General features: G+C 47.6%; 1 protein-coding gene across 2 annotated transcripts in view; it reads right to left on the bottom strand.

Annotated features, from left to right (window-relative positions):
• The window catches only part of FAM167A (family with sequence similarity 167 member A), a 93,513-nt gene that overhangs the window by 43,333 nt on the left and 33,053 nt on the right, over positions 1 to 17,127 (bottom strand). The gene's annotated exons all lie outside the window — the stretch shown is intronic.

Genomic DNA, 17,127 nt, shown 5'->3' with positions numbered 1-17,127 from the left:
GATTGATAGGTATATAAAACCAATCTCTCTATATAAACTCTATTTACCTTAAAGAGGAAGTAAACCCCTTCAAACCACTTTGACCTACAGGTAAGCCTAGATTACGGCTTACCTGTAGGTCCAAGCAATATCTCCTAAACCTATATGGTTTAGGAGATATTTGCCCGAAAATGGGCACCGCTGTCTATGGCGCATGCGCCGTAGACAATGGCGCGCAGGCGCACTAAATGCGGCAAATCCAAGAATGGATTTGCCTAATTTGTCGACTCCCGTGCGCATGCGCGGGAGTGACGTCATCGCGGCCTCGCCGAATGGCAGAGGCGGAGCTGCGAGACGCGACTCCCGTGCGCATGCGCGGGAGTGACGTCATCGCGGCTTCACCGCTGTCATTGGTCGGAGCTGCGAGACGCCACCAGCAAGATGGATGCGGCGGACTACAGGGATCAGCGGCGACTTCGCTGGCTCCTGTGTCAGGTAAGTGACACATAATGAGCTACTATGCGATGCATAGTAGTCCATTATGCTTTACCTTTGCAGGGAAAAAAAGAGGAAGTAAACCCATCAGGGTTTACTTCCTCTTTAATTAGGTTTAAACTAGAGGATGTATATGGATTCATATTAAAAAATGTAAAGGCGTCTACAGGATAAGTTAAATTAGTAAAAAACCTTTTATAAAGTGCTAAGTGCTACAGGTGGAGTAAATAGATAAAATCCTGTGTGTTTGTGTCTCTCCCTGCGCAAATGTGGCAAGAGAGTCCTCGCGATTCCAGCCAAAATAAGTGCAACAAAAATATAATATGTGTATAGTAGCTTAACCACCTCAATACAGGGCACTTACACCCCCTTCCTACCCAGACCAATTTTCAGCTTTCAGCGCTCTCACAGTTTGAATGACTTAATTAGTGAGTCATACAACACTGTACCCATATGAAACTTGTGTCCTTTTTTCACACAAATAGAGCTTTCTTTTGGTGGTATTTAATCACTAGTGGGTTTTTTTATTTTTTGTGCTATAAATAAAAAAAGACATACATTTTGTGAAAAAATTCCTTTTTCTTTGTTTCTGTCATAAAATTTTGCTAATTAGTAACAAGTCAGGAAAGCACAAATACCCCCCAAATGACCGCTTTTTAGAAATAAGACATTCCAAGGTATTAAGTAAATAGCACGGTGAGTTTTTTTAAGTTGTCATTTTTTCCCACAATTCTTTGCAAAATGAATTTTTTTTAAAATTTATTTTATCTTTTTTTTACAAAATTGTCATATTATCAGGTTAATTCCCACACACAGCATATGCATACAACAAATTACACCACAAAATACATTCTGCTACTCTTCCTGAGTATGGCGATACCACATGTGTGAGACTTTTACACAGCCTGGCCACATACAGAGGACCAACACTGAAGTAGCACCTTCAGGAGTTCTGCGAGCATAAATGACATATCTCATTTCTCAACCACCTATTACAACTTTGAAGAGCCTGAAGCACCAGGACAATGGAACGGCCCACAAAATGACCCCATTTTGCAAAGCAAACACCCCAACGTATAATCTATGAGGCATAATGAGTCTTTTGAACGGTTCATTTTTTTCCAGAAGTTTTTGGAAAATGTGGAGAAAAAATGAAAACCATTTTTTTTTACACAAAGTTGTCCATTTATAAGATATTTCTAACACATAGCATGTATATAGCAAAAATTACACCCCAAAATACATTCTGCTACTCTTCCCGAGTATGGCAATACCACATATGTGAGACTTTTACACAGCCTGGCCACATACAGAGGACCAACATTGAAGTAGTACCTTCAGGCGTTCTAGGAGCATAAATTACACATCTCATTTCATTCCTTCCTATCACACTTTTGAAGGTCCTGGGCTTCAAAAGCCCTCTACTTTAAACCTAATCAAGGTAAATCATGTTAAGATAAATGATACCACAGTGCAGCAATGCATGTTATGGGCATTAAAGTGGTTGTAAACCCTTACAAACCACTTTGACCTACAGGTAAGCCTAGATTAAGGCTTACCTGTAGGTCCAAGAAATATCTCCTAAACCTATACGGTTTAGGAGATATTTACCTGAAGACAGCCACCGCTGATTACGGCGCATGCACCGTAGACAGCGGCGCGCAGGCGCACTGGGTAAGCCGCAGATCGCGGCGATATGCCGCAAGTGTCTGCTCCCGTGCGCATGCCCGGGAGTGACGTCATCGCTGCTCCAGCGAATCACAGCGCCGGAGCAGCTAGACCCACCAAGAAGATGGACGCTCGGAACTACAGGAGACAGCGGTGACTTCGCTGGCTCCTGTGTCAGGTAAGTGACACATAATGGACTACTATGCGATGCATAGTAGTCCATTATGCTTTACCTTTGCAGGGAATGAAAGAGGAAGTAAACCCATCAGGGTTTACTTCCTCTTTAAGGATGATCTCCGGCGTGTTCTCACAGTCCATGTACAGAGCCCGCCAGGAAGTTGGCACTGTGCTGCACCAACCACAAGCAGTGAGACATTTCCCGATCTCTGCAGCCGCGCATCAGGACAATGTCTCACTGCATGTGATTAGCGCAGCGCAGTGCCAACTTCCCGCCGGGCTCTGCACGTGGGCTGTGCGAACACGCCGGAGTTTATCCTTAATGGGCATTATCACACATGCTGCTAATGCATGTGTTACTGCGATGCAGACGTTTTAATGGGTCCTTGAAGAAAGATACACTATATTGTCAAAATTATTGGGACTCCTGTCTTTACACGCACATGAAATTTAATGGCATCCCAGTCTTAGTCGGTCGGGGTTTCAATATTGAGTTGGCCCACCCTTTGCACCTATATGAGCTTCAACTCTTCTGGGAAGGTGTGTCTTTGGGAATGTTAACCATTCTTCCAGAAGTACATTTCTGAGGTCAGGCACTGATGTTGGACTAGCTCTGGCTCGCAGTCTCTGCTCTAATTCATACCAAAGATGTTCTATCGGGTTGAGGTTAAAACTCTGTGCAGGCCAGTCAAGTTCCTCCACCCCAAACTTGCTCATCCATGTCTTTATGGACCTTGCTTTGTGCACTGGTCCAAATTATTTGGTGGAGGGGGGATTATGATGTGGGGCTGTTTTGCAGAGGTTGGGCTTGGCCCCTTAGTTCCAGTAAGGTTTCAGCATAACAAGACATTTTGGATAATTTCATGCTCCAAACTTTGTGGGAACAGTTTGGGGATGGCCCTTTCCTGTTCCAACATGACTGCACTGCACACCAGTGCACAAAGCAAGGTCCATAAAGATCAGCACAGGGGTAATCAGCACTGTCCAGACAGGGGGAATGAAAACTCCTACAAGCTTTAACCAGACACTAATAGAAGTCACAAGTCTGCTATATACTGCTGATGAAAAAAGGTATTTTAGCAGTTTATATTTACTAAAATAATTGCATGTCCATGTTTTGTGTACTGTGGGAGAGCAGATATAGTGAATGCAGGGTACTGGGTTTAGTAACACGTTCATTGTTTTTCATTATGCTGCCTCCCTGTGGCCAGTGCATTAACTTAACTCATTTTATGTAATCCTTCCCTTTTGTATCATGTAACTTCCTTCTTTCCTCATTGTGAGTTTCTCTATAGTTCCTGCAAGAGGCAGGGAAAGAAATATTCCTTTTGACCTTCAGACATTGCAAATATCAACATCTACTGTATTATATGTTTGGTGAGTTTAGATCTGATGGAGATTGTCTGCAGCAATTGTCTCTACTAAGACCAAGCACAGAGGTCTCAGGAAGGGGTATGTCACTATTACAATTGGAGTAAGACTAGCATCTGTGTATTTATTAATATATCAATCTATAAATCTATGTTGTGTTTTTTTTTGTTTTTTTTTTAACCCCTTGCTTACAGGGCACTTAAACCACCCTCCTGTCCAGACCAATTTTCAGCTTTCAGCGCTGTCATTTTGAATGACAATTGTGCGGTCATACAACACTGTACCCAAATGACATTTTTATCATTTTTTTCCCACAAATAGAGTTTTCTTTTGGTGGTATTTGATCACCTCTGCGGTTTTTATTTTTTGTTAAAAAAATTGAAACAGACCGAATTTAAATTTTTTTTTTTTTTTTTTAATATTTTGTTATAAAATTTTGTAAACAGGTCATTTTTTTCCTTCATTGATGTACGCTGATGAGGCGGCAGTGATGGGCACCGATAGGTGGCAGTGATGGGCACTGATGGGTGGCAGTGATGGGCACTGATTTCTTACACTGATAGGCAGCACTGCTAGGTGGCACTGATTGGCACCACTGTTGGGCATTGATAGGTGGCACTTGTGGGCATTGATAGGTGGCACTTGTTAACATTGATAGGTGGCACTGGTGGACACTATAGGCACAATTACAGGTGGCACTGGCAGGGGGTACTAAATGGCACAGAGGAGGCAGATGTGCCTCCTTCCTCTTCGGGACCGATGTCCATTTAACATAAGCCGGTGATTGGATTTTTTGACAGCATGAGGAGAAAGAAAAAACGATCACCGAGCTTTTGTTTACATCATGTGATCAGCTGTCATTGGCTGACAGCTGATCACATGGTAAGGGGCCAGAACCAGCCCCTTACTAGGATTGGTGATCAGCTGACTCTCTGTGACTCGGTGATCACAGCGCGCTCCCTGCACACCCTGTGCAGGGAGCATGCACAGGGCAGGACGCCCTATGACAGCCTCCCGGAAATTGAGGTCCGCGCTGTAGCCATCATTCGGCTATGGCCCGGACCTCAAGTGGTTAATCTAAGCAGTGTATTTACTGAAATATAACCCAACGTTGGCCTCTTGCAGTCCCTGTACAGCTGAGCTGGAGTGTACGGGCAAGAAGTAGTCAATCAATTCATGTCGATAGAAAGAGAGATGAGAGTGACAGAGACGTAAATGTTTATCCTGAGCTGCTTCTCCTTTTACTATCCAATCACCAGTTGGGGGTGGGTCCAGGTTGACCTGACCAGAAGAAATTGAATGATGCTGGCCATCAGACTGAAAACTTCTAGTGGTCGAAAAAAGTACTGCAGGAGAAATCTCTAGGTTTTTAGACTGAATATTGCCTCCTGTATTGAATTGTATTGTAACTGAACTGTCTGCCCTCGTGTTGCAAAGTGCTGTGCAAACTGTTGGCGCTATATAAATCCTGTATAATAATAATAATATTAGCGTAAATGCTGATTTTTCTGTTTTATCTTTTAGTGGGCTAGTCTTGTTTATCTTATTTTGGGCTAGAGATCTACGTTAAAGTCCAAGTAAAGTCAAAACTTGAAATCAGTTTTTGATGGGGTTTTATGGGGTTAGATCCCTTGTCAGGTTTCCATTGCTCTCTGTGTCCCCAATAGGGAGATTGATATTCTGATACTTGGTGCAGAAAGTGTGCTAAAATATACAGACTAAGCTTCCTGAGATATTTAAGGATTTAAAAAAGTATAAGGGGACAAATATTTTTAATAATTAAAGGCCAACCCCAGGCTTACCTCTCACGCCCCCTGCACCCTTACTCTATTTTTTGCTTTTTATTTCCAGTCATTAAAATTTACAGAAGTTTTCCCCATAGTGCACTTTTGCTACTTTTATATTGCAATTTACTTGTTAGAGCTCCTGCACACAGTTACTTTATTAAACCCAATACAGCATAACATTTATTTATCTGTGGGGTTTATTTTGCAGAACAGATGTCAGTTTTAACTTAGAAGATTTTTACAGACTCACCCCCCCCCCCCGCGCCCCCCTTCATGGTGGCCATGCAACTCTTTACATAAATTACATTTTTGAGATTTTTTTCCCACAAATAGAGATTTCTTTTGGTGGTATTTGATCACCACTGCGGTTTTTATTTTCTGCTCTTTTTTTTTTTTTTTTAAATAAAAAAAGAAAATTTTGAAAAACAAACAATATGTTTTTACTTTCTGCTATAAAACATATCCGATTTTTTTTTCTCTTTAAACGCACTGTATATAACTGGTTTCTAAGCAGGGGGAAGCCGCCCGCCGCATCCTTAACAACCGATCAGTCAGTTGTCAGCCAAATGTAAAAAAAAAAAAATGGCATTGGGCCCCCCCCCGGTGCATACCAGGTTCCCCCCATGCCAAAAATGTTTTTAAAAATGGCGTGGGGTCCCCCTCAAGAATCCATACTAGACCCTTATCTGAGCATGCCGCCTGGTAGGTCAGGAAAGGGAGGGGGCAATCGAGCGCCCCCCCCTCCTGAACCATACCAGGACGCATGCCCTCAACCCCAAAGAGCCACCTTCTCCTGGAACCTGAAGCTGTCTTTCTCCATTGTGATGTCCCCGCTGTCCAGCACCTCTTATATAGGCATGGGGCATGGCCATCCAATGATGCCGCCCGGAGAGCCTGATGTACCCAATACCCATTAAAACGGGGGGGGGGGAAGGATCTGGGGGCCCCCTTGTTAATGGGGGCTTCCAGATTCCGGGGCGGGATCTGGGGGCCCCCTTGTTAATGGGGGCTTCCAGATTCCGATAAGCCCCTTGTCTGCAGACCCCTGACAACCACCAGCCAGGGTTGTCAGGTAGAGGCCCTTGTCCTAATCAACATGGGGGTAAGGTATTTTGGGGTGGAGGGGGGGGAACAAAGCCCCCCCACCCCAAAGGACCTCCCCCCAGGTTGAGGGCATGCAGTCTGGTATGGTTCAGGGGGCGCTTGCTCATCCTCTCCCTTTCCTGACCTACTGGGCGGTATGCTCAGATAAGGGTCTGGTATGGATTTACATTTTTTTTTTGGTGTGGGGTGTCCCCTCCAAATCCATGCTTGACCCGAAGGGCCTGGTATGGACCTGGGGGGAACCCCACACCATTTTTTTGACAAATTTTTTTGCCGCCAATTTTTTATTTTTTTTTAAATTAGCTTTCAGTGGGGAAGCCCGCTGACAGCTGTTGACTCATCAGTTGTTAAAGCGGTAGTAAACCCGCTAATGTTTTTTTTTTTTTTTACCACCTGCAAAGCAAAAGGCATAATGAGGCATCCCCTTGTGCGCATGCGCCGCTGCAGTCAGCGGCGCATACCGAGGGGAATATCTCCTAAACCGTACAGGTTTAGGAGATATTTTTTTTACCTACAGGTAAGCCTTATTATAGGCTTTCCTGTAGGTAAAAGTAAAAAAAAAGAGTATACAACCACTTTAAGGATGTGGCGGCCGGCTTTCCGACCCCCTGCTTAGAAACCAACTAGATACGGTGTTAAAATCAAAAACACAACACCAAAGGGGAAGTGCCGCAAACGCCACACAACCACATGTGATGCACATGGTTTCTATGCGTTTGTTGGCAAAAATTAGGTTTAAAGAGGCAGTGAGGTGTCACATGGCTTCCTCATTGGCTGTCAGTGCCCTGGAGCGTTATCTGAGCAGGCTGCAGGGGGAAGGGAGATTCAGAGGCATATCTAAATCTACCCTTATAGAAAATGATTGGCCATCATAGTAGTATTGTAGAGATAAAGTATTTCAGACCCATAAACTCCAGAGATCATTTACCTAGATAAGTAGTCACTAGTGATGGACGAACTTCCGACGGGACGTTTCGCGAACGCGAAACGCGAACGGACACAAACGTTCGCGAAAACGACCGTTCGCCGCGGGCTCCATTGACTTCAATGGGAGGCGAATTTCGCAAACCTTTAGGTCGAATTTGCGGCCACGGGGTAATTATTAGGGGGTAGCACGTAGTCCCACCACCTGGACAATAGCATAATACATGTATGAGGTGAATTTGGGATCGATAACTACAAGCATTTTTTTTTTATTTGGGAAATTGTTCTGACAATTCAGGACTATGGAGCTAATGAAGGCAATGGAGGAGAGGGAAGGTCAGGGACCAGGGTAGGCAAACAAGAGGGTGCAGGAGATACAGAGCACTGACAGCAGCACCGTAATACAGAGCACTGACATCAGCACCGTGACATACAGCGCTGACAGCAGCTCCGTGACATACAGCGCTGACAGCAGCTCCGTGACATACAGCGCTGACAGCAGCTCCGTGACATACAGCGCTGACAGCAGCTCCGTGACATACAGCGCTGACAGCAGCTCCGTGACATACAGCGCTGACAGCAGCACCGTGACATACAGCGCTGACAGCAGCTCCGTGACATACAGCGCTGACAGCAGCTCCGTGACATACAGCGCTGACAGCAGCTCCGTGACATACAGCACTGACAGCAGCTCCGTGACATACAGCGCTGACAGCAGCTCCGTGACATACAGCGCTGACAGCAGCACCGTGACATACAGCGCTGACAGCAGCTCCGTGACATACAGCGCTGACAGCAGCTCCGTGACATACAGCGCTGACAGCAGCTCCGTGACATACAGCGCTGACAGCAGCTCCGTGACATACAGCGCTGACAGCAGCTCCGTGACATACAGCGCTGACAGCAGCTCCGTGACATACAGCGCTGACAGCAGCTCCGTGACATACAGCGCTGACAGCAGCTCCGTGACATACAGCGCTGACAGCAGCTCCGTGACATACAGCGCTGACAGCAGCTCCGTGACATACAGCGCTGACAGCAGCACCGTAAGCAGCCCCAGGAGGAAGTCAGCACAGCACAGGGATGGTGTGATCCCCTCATAATAAGAACCCCCAGGAGGAAGTCAGCACAGCACAGGGATGGTGGGAGCCCCTCATAATAAGAACACCCAGGAGGAAGTCAGCACAGCACAGGGATGGTGGGAACCCCTCATAATAAGCAGCCCCAGTAGAAATATGACACCGCTCAACCTCTTCAAAGAGGAGGGTAGGGGCATATAGTACGGTGTGCTTTTTTGGGTCAGGGAAGTGAGCCAAATGAATTAAGAAGGTCTGTGTGCTTGATTCCAAAAATTGTTTATAGACATATACATGGTCTACTGATCACATGTGTTGAATTCCTCCGAGATCCATGCCTCATTCATTTTTAGAAATGTGAGGTAGTTAACACTGTGGTGAGCTAGGCGAGTACGCTTATCGGTCACAATCCCCCCTGCTGCGCTGAACGTCCTTTCGGACAGGACACTGGATGAGGGGCAAGCCAACAGTTCGATTGCAAATTGGGCAAGCTCTGGCCAGAGGTCAAGCCTGCCCACCCAGTAGTCTAGGGGTTCATCACTCCTCAGAGCGTCCACATCGGCCGTTAACCCAATGTAGTCGGACACCTGACGGTCTAGGCGTTCCCTGATGCTGGATCCGGATGACACCTGTCGATGGGTCGGCTGAAAGAATGACCTCATATCCGAAGTCACCAACACATCTTCAAACCGGCCTCTTCTTGCAGGCGCTGTTGGATTGGTACCCGCAAATCCTTCTCTGGGAGTGGGAATTGCTCCTCTGCCAGCGCACGCAAAAGCAGAATGCAGCATTTCTCGAAGCAAGGCCTGGAAGTGCTGCATTCTGACAGCCCTCTGCGACGGCGGTAACATTTCCGCCATTTTGTGTTTGTACCGGGGGTCTAAGTACGTTGCCACCCAGTACTGGTCCTTGACCCTCATGCTTTTTATACGGGGGTCCCTATTAAAACACTGGAGCATGAAGGCCCCCATTTGCACTAAAGTGGAAGCGGTGTGGTGGCCTGGCTCCTGCTCATCATCCAGGATAATGTCGTCCTCTTCATTCTCCTCTCCCCATCCTCGCACAACAGGGATCCCAGAAAGGTTTAAAGCATGCTCTTCTTGCTCCTGCTCATCCGCCCCGGCACCATCCTCCTCTGACTCCTCATCAGACTCCTGTTGTTGACTTGTCTCAGATAGAGTAGCCCCCCCTGGGAATTCATCCAGCATTGCGACTTCCTCATCTTCCCGCTCCTGCTCCTCCACAGCCTGATCAATGACACGACGCAATGCACGCTCCAGAAAGAAGGCATAAGGTACCATGTCACTGATGGCGCCATGGCTGCGACTGACCAGTTTGGTGATCTCCTCAAATGGCCGCAGAAGTCTGCATGTGTCGCGCATGAGCAGCCACTGGCGCGGTGAAAAAAAACCCAGCTCCCCAGAACCGTTTCTTTCGCAGAGTTCATACAGGTAGACGTTAACTGCACGTTTCTGCTGGAGCAGCCTATCAAGCATATAGAAGGTTGAGTTCCATCGCGTCGGGCAATCGCAAATAAGACGTCTGACCGGCAGATGGTGTCGCCGCTGAATGTCAGCAAGGCGAGCCATGGCCGTGTAAGATCTTCTGAAATGGGCCGAGATTTTCCTTGCCTGCCGCAAGATGTCCTGGACCCCAGGGTATTTGACAAGGAATCGCTGCACGACCAAGTTTAAGACGTGTGCCATGCACGGCACGTGCGTGATTTTGCCCTGTTTCAATGCGCTAAGCAGATTGGCACCGTTGTCACACACCACTTTACCAACTGTCAAATTGAGCGGTGTTAGCCACTCATCTGCCTGTGAACGCAAAGCTGAAAGGAGTGCCGGGCCAGTGTGGCTCTTTGCTTCCAGGCACAACAGACGCAGCACGGCATGGCAACGTCTCACCTGGCATGTGGAATAGGTTCTGGGGAGCTTGGGCGGTGCAGTGGAAGAGACGCTAGCAGCGGAAAAGGAGGAGGCAGCTGAGGAGGAGAGGGAGGAGGATGGAGTAGGAGGAGGAGAAGAAGAGTCAGGCCTGCATGCAATCCGTGGCGGTAAAACCAAATCTACACGGGTGCCACGGGTTACATGCTTGACGGCCGTCAGAAGGTTCACCCAGTGGGCAGTAAAACTGATATACCTTCCCTGCCCGTGTTTGCTAGACCACGTGTCTGTGGTCAGATGTATCTTGGCACCGACACTGTGTGCCAGAGATACATTCACTTGCCGCTGAACATGGCCATATAGCTCTGGGATGCCCTTCTCTGAGAAATACTTCCTTCCTGGGACCTTCCATTGTGGTGTTCCAATGGCCACAAATTTGCGAAAGGCCTCCGAGTCCACCAGTTTATATGGCAGTAGTTGGCGGGCTATGAGTTCTGACAAGCCAGCCGCCAACCGTTGGGCAAGAGGGTTATCCGGCGTCATCATTTTTTTACGCTCAAACATTAGGCCCACGGAAGCCTGCCTTTTTGCAGAAAAATGTGAGCTTGGCGTGATGGAAGGTGGAGTGGAGGACAATTGTGAGGAGAGAGGAGAAGGAGAAGTAGAAGACGAGGCTGGACGGTGAGAGCCTGCAGTGTGGCTTTGTGTGTTCCGTTGCTCCCACTGGGCTCGGTGATGGCTGCTCATGTGCCTTCTTAAGGCGGTCGTCCCTAGGTGAGTATTGGGCTTACCGCGACTAACGCGTTGACTGCAAAGATTGCAGATGGCAACGCTATTGTCAGCAGCGGACACGTTAAAAAAAGCCCACACTGCGGAGCCATGTGCCGGTGTCCTGGGAGCGCCAGATGTGACCGTACATGGTCGATGACTCGCTCCTGATACATTTGCAGTCTGCTTTGTCCCTGCTGTGCAATGTAAGTCATTGCTGCTTCTCCTCCCTATCTGCTGGTCCATATCTCCCTCTGAACTCCCCTCCTCTTCCTCTCTTGTGGGCACCCACGTGACATCACTAGACACGTCATCATCAACGTCACCTTCCCCACCGCTATAAGTAGAGTAGGCAGCAACACCGGGGACCAACCTCCTCCTTGGGCTGATCTGGGTACTGGCGTCAGACTGCTGAGTAGCGCTTGTTGCTACCTCCTCTTCCTGATCCAATACCAAGAGTGGCTGCGCATCAGAAATGTCCTCTTGATATGGATCGGAAAATAATTCCAGTGACTCAAGCGGAAGGTATGTGGTGGTGGTGGTGGTGGTCGTGTTGTTGGTGGTAGTGTCTTTGGGGGTGCACATAGCAGAGAGTGAAGAAGAGGGTGCAGATCGAGAGGATGAGGAGGGTGCAGAAGAGTAAGGCTGAGCGAGCCACTCAACCAAGTCTGGTGCATCCTTTAAAGTAATTGAACGCACCTTCTGCAACTTCCCACTTTGGCTCAAGCCTGTTGCTCCTGCCCTACCCCTACCACCCCTGCGGAAGGGCCTGCCTCTTCCTCTGCATGTCATTTTTTAAATGACCCTGTGACAAAACTCTTAGTCCCTATACCGCTGAAGGACTGCTGCAGTATAGGTGAGCGGTCAGCAGTGGTGCACGTCAACCCTATCTATTGTGGACCTATAGCGGTCCTTACAGAACAGCAGACTGTACCGCACTCAAGCCTATGTACCGTAGCACCCTATACCAAGTTACCAGTCCTTATAAGAACTTTTGTGGACCAAGCAGGTTGTGTATTAGTGTTTAGCAGACTGTACGTCAGTCCCTATACCGCTGAAGGACTGCTGCAGTATAGGGCAGCGGTCAGCAGTGGTGCACGTCAACCCTATCTATTGTGGACCGATAGCGGTCCTTACAGAACAGCAGACTGTACCGCACTCAAGCCTATGTACCGTAGCACCCTATACCAAGTTACCAGTCCTTATAAGAACTTTTGTGGACCAAGCAGGTTGTGTATTAGTGTTTAGCAGACTGTACGTCAGTCCCTATACCGCTGAAGGACTGCTGCAGTATAGGGCAGCGGTCAGCAGTGGTGCACGTCAACCCTATCTATTGTGGACCGATAGCGGTCCTTACAGAACAGCAGACTGTACCGCACTCAAGCCTATGTACCGTAGCACCCTATACCAAGTTACCAGTCCTTATAAGAACTTTTGTGGAACAAGCAGGTTGTGTGTTAGTGATTAGCAGACTGTACGTCAGTCCCTATACCAATGAAGGACTGCTGCAGTATAGGGCAGCGGTCAGCAGTAGTGCACGGCAACCCTATGTATTGTGGACCGATAGCGGTCCTTACAGAACAGCAGACTGTACTGCACTCAGGCCTATGTACCGTAGCACCCTATACCAAGTTACCAGTCCTTATAAAAACTTTTGTGGACCAAGCAGGTTGTGTGTTAGTGTTTAGCAGACTGTGCGTCAGTCCCTATACCGCTGAAGGACTGCTGCAGTATAGGGCAGCGGTCAGCAGTAGTGCACGGCAACCCTATGTATTGTGGACCGATAGCGGTCCTTACAGAACAGCAGACTGTAACGCACTCAGGCCTATGTACCGTAGCACCCTATACCAAGTTACCAGTCCTTATAAGAACTTTTGTGGAACAAGCAGGTTGTGTGTTAGTGATTAGCAGACTGTACGTCAGTCCCTATACCAATGAAGGACTGCTGCAGTATAGGGCAGCGGTCAGCAGTAGTGCACGGCAACCCTATGTATTGTGGACCGATAGCGGTCCTTACAGAACAGCAGACTGTAACGCACTCAGGCCTATGTACCGTAGCACCCTATACCAAGTTACCAGTCCTTATAAAAACTTTTGTGGACCAAGCAGGTTGTGTGTTAGTGTTTAGCAGACTGTGCGTCAGTCCCTATACCGCTGAAGGACTGCTGCAGTATAGGGCAGCGGTCAGCAGTAGTGCACGGCAACCCTATGTATTGTGGACCGATAGCGGTCCTTACAGAACAGCAGACTGTAACGCACTCAGGCCTATGTACCGTAGCACCCTATACCAAGTTACCAGTCCTTATAAGAACTTTTGTGGACCAAGCAGGTTGTGTGTTAGTGATTAGCAGACTGTACGTCAGTCCCTATACCAATGAAGGACTGCTGCAGTATAGGGCAGCGGTCAGCAGTAGTGCACGGCAACCCTATGTATTGTGGACCGATAGCGGTCCTTACAGAACAGCAGACTGTAACGCACTCAGGCCTATGTACCGTAGCACCCTATACCAAGTTACCAGTCCTTATAAGAACTTTTGTGGAACAAGCAGGTTGTGTGTTAGTGATTAGCAGACTGTACGTCAGTCCCTATACCAATGAAGGACTGCTGCAGTATAGGGCAGCGGTCAGCAGTAGTGCACGGCAACCCTATGTATTGTGGACCGATAGCGGTCCTTACAGAACAGCAGACTGTAACGCACTCAGGCCTATGTACCGTAGCACCCTATACCAAGTTACCAGTCCTTATAAGAACTTTTGTGGACCAAGCAGGTTGTGTGTTAGTGATTAGCAGACTGTACGTCAGTCCCTATACCAATGAAGGACTGCTGCAGTATAGGGCAGCGGTCAGCAGTAGTGCACGGCAACCCTATGTATTGTGGACCGATAGCGGTCCTTACAGAACAGCAGACTGTAACGCACTCAGGCCTATGTACCGTAGCACCCTATACCAAGTTACCAGTCCTTATAAGAACTTTTGTGGAACAAGCAGGTTGTGTGTTAGTGATTAGCAGACTGTACGTCAGTCCCTATACCAATGAAGGACTGCTGCAGTATAGGGCAGCGGTCAGCAGTAGTGCACGGCAACCCTATGTATTGTGGACCGATAGCGGTCCTTACAGAACAGCAGACTGTACCGCACCCAAGCCTATGTACCGTAGCACCCTAGACAGACCAAGTTACCAGTCCTGATAAAGAGCTTTGTGGAACAAGTGAGTTGTGAATGATTAGCAGACTGCAGCAGAAGGGCAGCAGTCAAGTATAATATTCTTTCTATATTTGGAAGAAAGAATATTATACGTGTACAAGCCTATTACCGTACCACTGATACCAGTCCTGAAAAGAACCTTTGTGGAACTAATAGTAACAGCAAGTCTTTAAAATTATCCTCACTGCCTGACACACTGCTTCCTGCCTGTCCCTATACAAATTGGCAAAAAAGAGTAGGCTGGAACGATTAGCTGGAACAGCTCTTTTGTGGACCTGATAGTAACAGCTAATGATGATGATGATGATGATGATGAAGAAAGACTAATCTGGCTGAGCTGTCCCTAAAATAGCAGCATACAGCGCTCTGTCCCTTTATCTAAACTGACAAAAGAAACTCAGGCTGCTGACCTAACACCTATACCAGTCCTGAAAAGAACTTTTGTGTACCAAATAGCTAGCGTTTTCTCTGTCCCTACTCCACACAGGATCCTTTCCCTACAGTGACAGAAGAAAGAATGTAAAATGGCCACCGGATCGGGTGTATTTATAGGTTAGGGGGAATGTCCAAGTGTCCATGAGCTGTCATGTCTCAATTGGTTGTCCTGTAACACATGATAAACGTGTCACGAAAGGTTAAAGTTCTTGTATACATTAAACACGTAAGTCCGCCGGGGCGAACGACGGAAAAAGGCGTTCGAACCCGCGGACGGCGAAAGTCGGAAATTCGCCGCGAAACGACCGCCGGGCGAACCGTTCGGCCATCACTAGTAGTCACAGTATATCTGTCTGGGGTTGGTTCACACCCTCTGATCATATACCAATAAACAGCTACATATAAACTTTACCCTGAGCAGTCACTTTACAGTCTCAACATTTCTCTTTTTTTTTTTAAAGGACAGAAAACCTAAATCACCATGTGCTTCATATGAAAGAGTTATAACATAGATAGTCCTCCCTTACATCGAGCTCCCCATCAGAGTCCCACTTTACATCAGGGTCCCCATCAGAGTGCCCCCCTTACATCGAGGTCCCCATCAGAGTCCCCCCTTACATCAGGGTCCCCATCAGAGTCCCCCCTTACATCAGGGTCCCCATCAGATTCCCCCTTACCTCACGGTCCCCACAGTCCCACTTACCTCAAGGTCCCCATCAGAGTCCCCCCTTACATCATGGTCCCTATCAGAGTCCCTCACCTTACATCGAGTCCCAATCAGAGTCCCACCTTACATCAGGGGCCCCATCAGAGTCCCCCCTTACATCAGGGTCCCCATCAGAGTTCCCCCTTGCATTGAGGTCCCCATCAGAGTTAAACCTTACATCATAGTCCCCATCAGAGTCCCCCCTTACATCGTGATCCCCATCAGAGTCCTAACTTACATTAGGATCCCCATCAGAGTCTCCCCTTACATCAGGGTCCCCATCACAGTCCACCCCCTTACATCAAGGTCCCAATCAGAGTCCCCTCTTACCTCAAGGTCCCCATCAGAGTCCCCCCCTTACATTGAGGTCCCCATCAGAGTCCTACCTTACCTCTAGGGCCCTATAAGAGTCCCCCCTTACATCAGGGCCCCCATCAGAGTCCCCCCTTACATTAAGATCCCCATCAGAGTCCCACCTTACATTAGGGTCCCTATTAGAGTCCCCCCTTACATCAGGGTCCCCATCGGAGTCTCCCCTTACCACAAGGTCCCCAGAGTCCCACTTACCTCAAGGTCCCCATCAGAGTCCCCCCTTACATCAGGGTCCGCATCAGAGTCCCCCTTACATTAGGGTCCCCATCAGAGTTCCACCTTACATTAGGGTTCCCATCAGAGTCTCCCCCGTACATTGAGGTCCCCATCAGAATCCCCCCTTATATCAGGGTCCACATCAGATTCCCCCCTTACCTCAAGGTCCCCAGAATCCCACTTACCTCAAGGTCCCCATAAGAGTCCCCCCTTACATCAGGGTCCCCATCAGAGTCCCCCCTTACATTAGGGTCCCCATCAGAGTTCCACCTTACATTAGGGTTCCCATCAGAGCCCCCCTTACCTCAAGGTCCCCATCAGAGTCCCCCCTTACATATCAGGGTCCCCATCAGAGTCCCCCCCCCTTACATCAAGGTCCCCATCAGTGTCCCCCCTTACATTGAGGTCCCCATTGGAATCCCCCCACCCCCCGCTTACATCTCTAGCCATCTCTCTCCCTCTCTCTATCAATTCATCTATCTGATCTATCTGTCTTTCTAGGTATGTATCTGTCTCTCACCATCTCTCTTGATTTGCGCTCATTTAAAAAATATCTTTAGAAATAAAAATATATGTTTTAAAAATATTTCAATAAAATAGTTGACAATAGTTTTTTTTTTTTTTTTTTTTTACAAAATACATTGTTTAGTAAATATGATCTAGACAAGGCCCAGCATTGGCATCAGGCTGTTGATATTTAAATGTAGACAAATCTGATTTGTTCATGTCTGGTGATGTTTCTCGGAGGGTCATTTAGCGGCTTTGCTCATCTCTCATACTCTCCATTGAGATTCCTTCCCCTTCACCATTAAAATAGACCCCATCCCAATAGCCAAAACATGAACATTCTGTATATTCATCTCATCTTTATGGATCTGCAGCTTTTATTCAAATAAAACCTGGTGATCCTGCCATAAAGGACCTTGTCTCAGGCATGGTGCGTCATTGTCACCATCAA

Source organism: Lithobates pipiens, unplaced genomic scaffold (assembly GCF_037356315.1).
Source record: "Lithobates pipiens isolate NorthernLeopardFrog02 unplaced genomic scaffold, aLitPip1_a1.2 Scaffold_18, whole genome shotgun sequence".
Classification (NCBI taxonomy): Eukaryota; Metazoa; Chordata; class Amphibia; order Anura; family Ranidae; genus Lithobates; species Lithobates pipiens.
This window is presented reverse-complemented; position numbering and strand designations above follow the sequence as displayed.